The sequence below is a fragment of the Sceloporus occidentalis genome, unplaced genomic scaffold (genome assembly GCF_023333645.1).
Source record: "Sceloporus occidentalis isolate IW3139 unplaced genomic scaffold, rSceOcc1.0.p SCAF_120, whole genome shotgun sequence".
Lineage (NCBI taxonomy): Eukaryota > Metazoa > Chordata > Lepidosauria > Squamata > Phrynosomatidae > Sceloporus > Sceloporus occidentalis.
This window is the reverse complement of record NW_028317100.1, coordinates 1,568,795-1,573,135: the sequence shown is the minus strand read 5'-3', so window position 1 is coordinate 1,573,135 and position 4,341 is coordinate 1,568,795. Positions and strand designations below refer to the sequence as shown.

At 52.0% G+C, this 4,341-nt stretch overlaps 1 pseudogene; it reads right to left on the bottom strand.

Annotated features, from left to right (window-relative positions):
* Positions 1–2,177: 2,177 nt before the first annotated feature.
* Positions 2,178–3,328, bottom strand: LOC149282260 (28S ribosomal RNA; annotated as a pseudogene).
* Between the last annotated feature and the right edge of the window lie 1,013 nt (positions 3,329–4,341).

The window sequence follows — 4,341 nt, the reverse complement described above, 5'->3', positions numbered from 1 at the left end:
GTAAATTACCCAGAGCTAGGGACAGTAATTGCTCTAATTTTTCCCTTTAGCTCGATGACGTGATGGTGTAGGATCGCATTTGACTTCCCAATGCTCTGAGGATGTTAAGGGGGACCCTAACCCGTCACCCATAGAGGAGCTTGAACGGGGAATACCCAGTAGATTCCTGCAGTGCTTCTCTATATGCGAAGAGTAAGTGGGGCAGAAACCTTTCCCAGTCTGGGTGGCTGATGAAAGTTTTGAGCATTTGCTTGTGTGCCATTAAACCGTTCGCAAAGCCCATTGGTTTGGGGATGGTAGGGGGTGGTGTGTAGGAGTTTTACCCCGCAGAGCTTCCAGAGTTGTTGCATGAGGTCTGCGGTGAACTGCGTCCCTCGATCGGACAGGATTTCTTGGGGAAACCTGACACAGGAAAATATCTTTAGGCGTGCATCGGCTACTGCCTATGTGGAGATGGAAGATAGAGCTATGGCTTTGGGGTACCGGCTAGCAAAATCTATAACGGTCAGAATATAGCGCTTCCCGGACCGACTGGGTTTTAATAAGGGGCCAATGAGATCTATTGCATAACTTCCTTTACTGAATAACCTCCAGCAGCAAAGCAGTTAACAATAAAAATGAACAATAACCAATAAGAATAGAGCCCAAGACCCTATATATGATCAATAGTCCAGCCACTCCTCTTTGCAGGAACAAGCCGGACAGGAACAAACAGAAACCTCCCCATCAACCGAACAGGGAAAAACCAGCAACGAGCAAGATCCACCATTCCGCATGCCTAGATAGCAGAGGACCGACCTGAAAGGAAGAATAGACATGTGAGAGTACCAGGCCAACTGAACACAGGCAAACACAGTTGGCAACAGGAGAGAGGCTGAACCATAAAGAATGGGCAAAGTGATAAGTATGAACGATAATTAACATAACCATCAAATCTACATGAACAGATACCAAAAGACATAAACCCAAGGGAAAGGTATAAAAAAGGGGGGGGGGAAATACTCGCCTCCTGTCTTTAATAAAATGTAGATTAATTCTACACCAAGGCTACATTAATCCCTAATTTTACAGCAAGACAGAAGGCTTCGTATTTTGCAATTTTAATGCCCAGCCATAAAAGCAAAAAGCATGAGAGCGAGTCCGAAACGTGGTTTCACGAGACCAATCTGCTGCCGACATAATGTCAGCAACAGAACTGCCCGTAGAGAACGTTGCCGAAGCAGCCGCACCCCTGGCATAACGGACGAACATATGAGATGAAAAGGGGACTAGGAGAAGAACGATATTGAGTTGATGAAATAAGGTATGATTGAACACAATGTGCCTCACACAAGCGAGGCCTGAGAGGGAAATAGGGGTAGACAACAGAGACCGAATGAGACTTGGTCCTGCGCGAAATAGAAACAAACTCCCTCAGGGGAAAAAAGAAAATGAATTAACGCCAAAAGCACAAACAGCCGAGACACGGTGGAATGAAACGAGACATAAGAGCAGGGCAAGCTTAGCAGACAACTGAAGCAGAGATAGCCGGTCATTGTCTGGCCAACGCTCCAGAAAACTCTAGAACCGTGGCGACATCCCAAAAGGAGTACCGCGCCGACGGAGGTCTGGAAGAGCGAATGGCCCACAAAATGCCTGACTTGAAGACTTGTCTGAGAGATTTCCGCCTTGTTGAGTGAAGTGAACACGGTGACATGGCAGTTGAGGAACTTTTCGCCGAAAAGCAAGCCGTTTGACTCAGCATCCAACTTGAAGAGTGCTGCCTTACGGCGCTCCGCAGAGAGGGCACAGTCGGCATTGCCTAGGAGGCAGAGAGCTGGTTGGGTCTATTCACACACCAGGTGTGCATCCAACGGAGTTCCCTCCACTAGAGCCTCATCCGCCATTTGGAATATATGGGTAAGAGGGCCCGAGCCACCCAGGCGCTTGTCCTGGGTGGAGCGCAGGCCCTGCTTGATGCCCTTCCTGGGGTCCTTCCCGTTTTTGGTGAGGAAGGTGATGGACTGGTCGAATTCCGGCGTATTGGAGACTGACACCCCCCCCTCGGCTCAAAGGCTGACACCCCCCCGAACGTGCAGTGCGCTACGGGAGAGAGGCAGCCCAGGCCTTAGAGCCAATCCTTATCCCTAAGTTACGGATCTGACTTGCCGACTTCCCTTATCTACATTGTTGTAACATGCCAGAGGCTGTTCACCTTGGAGACCTGCTGCGGATATGGGTACTGGCCGGTGCTAGATTTACACCCTCACCCGGATTTTCAAGGGCCAGTGAGAGCTCACCTGGCGCCGCCGGAACCCCAACGCTTTCCAAGGCTCGCACTGCCCTTGACAAAGTAAAGAAAACTCTCCCCAAGGCTCCCGTCAGCTTCTCCGGGATCGGTCGCGTTACCGCACTGGACGCCCGCGAATGCGTCAGTCTCCGCCGCTCCGGGTTCAGGATATGAACCAGACTCCCTTTCGATCGACCGACGCCCTTCCCGAACGTTCTCGCCTATCTCTTAGGACCGACTGACCCATGTTCAACTGCTGTTCACATTGAACTCTTCTCGACTTCGGCCTTTAAAGTTCTTGTTTGAATATTTGCTGCTACCACCAAGATCTGCACCTCAGGCGGCTCCACCGCGGCGGCCCTTCTACTCGTCGCGGTCTAGGCCCCAGGGCTCTCAGTGCTGGCGGCGTCCAGGTATGGACCTGACGCTCCAGCGCCATCCATTTTCAGGGCTAGTTGATTCAGCAGGTGACTTGTTCTACTACAGATTTTGACTTCCATGGCCAGCGTCCTGCTGTCCTTATCAACCAACACCTTAACCTGGCGTTCGGTTCATCCCGCAGTGCCAGTTCTTACCAAAAGTGGCCCACTAGGCGCTCACATTCCATGTCCGGCTCCAGGCCAGCGAGCCGGGCTTCTTACCCATTTAAAGTTTGAGAATAGGTTGAGATTGTTTCGGCCCCAAGACCTCTAATCATTCGCTTTACCGGATAAAACCGCGGAGCAGAGAGAACGCCAGCTATCCTTAGGGAAACTTCGGAGGGAACTAGCTATTAGATGGTTCGATTAGTCTTTCGTCCCTATACCCAGGTTGGACGACCGATTTGCACGTCAGGACCGCTATGGACCTCCACCAGGGTTTCCTCTGGCTTCACCCTGCCCAGGCATAGTTCACCATCTTTCAGGTCCTATCGCGCTCTCGCTCCACCTCCCGGCCGGCGAGACGGGCCGGTCGTGGGCCTGGATCCCAGCTCAGCCGGGGGCCCCAGCCCTCACCTTCATTGCGCCACAGGGTTTTGCTGTGAGCCCTCCGACTTGCGAGCGTGATAGACTCCTTGGTCCGTGTTTCAAGACAGGTCAGGTGGGTCACTGACATCGCTGCTGACCCTTTGGCGCCCCTCTGGTTAAAGCGTGGGCGGGGCGCACTAAGGACAGTGCAGAGGCGGTCTTCTCTCTCAGCCCCGAGTGACGGAGATGCTGCTGCCTGAGGGGGGCTGTAATGCCGGGAGGGGGTCGGCATCACAGACCTGTTATTATTCGATCTTGTGTGACTGAACGCCGCTTGTCCTCTAAGAAGTTGGACGCCGACCGCCAGGGGTCACGTAACTAGTTAGCATGGAGGAGTCTTGTTCGTTATCATAATTAACGAGACAAATCGCTCCACCAACTAAGAACGGCCATGCACCACCACCCACAGAATCGAGGAGCTATCAATCTGTCAATCCTCTCCGTGTCCGGGTCGGGTAAGGTTTCCCGTGTTGAGTCAAATTAAGCCGCAGGCTCCACTCCTGGTGGTGCCTTTCAGTCAATTCCTTTAAGTTTCAGCTTTGCAACCATACTCGCCGAGGAATCCAATGACTTTGGTTCCCAGAAGCTGCTCGGCGGGTCATGGGAATAACGCCGCCGGATCTCTAGTCGGCATCGTTTATGGTCTGAACTATGACTGTATCTGATCGTCTTTGAACCTCCGACTTTCTTTCTTGATTAATGAAAACATTCTTGGCAAATGCTTTTGCTTTCGTTCCTCTTGTGGCGTTCCAAGAATTTCACCTCTAGCGGTACAATACGAATGCCCCGGCCGTCCCTCTTAATCATGGCCCCAGTTCCGAAAACCAACAAAATAGAACCGGAGTCCTATTCCATTATTCCTAGCTGAAGTATTCAGGCGACCGGTCTGCTTTGAACACTCTAATTTTTGCAAAGTAAGCGCTTCGGACTGACGGGGCACTTGGTCAAGACCATAGGGGAGGCGCCGAGAGGCAGGGGCTGGGGCAGGCGGTAGCTCGCCTCGCGGCGGCAGCCAGCTCGATCCCAAGATCCAACTACGAGCTTTTTAACCGCAGCAACTTTAAT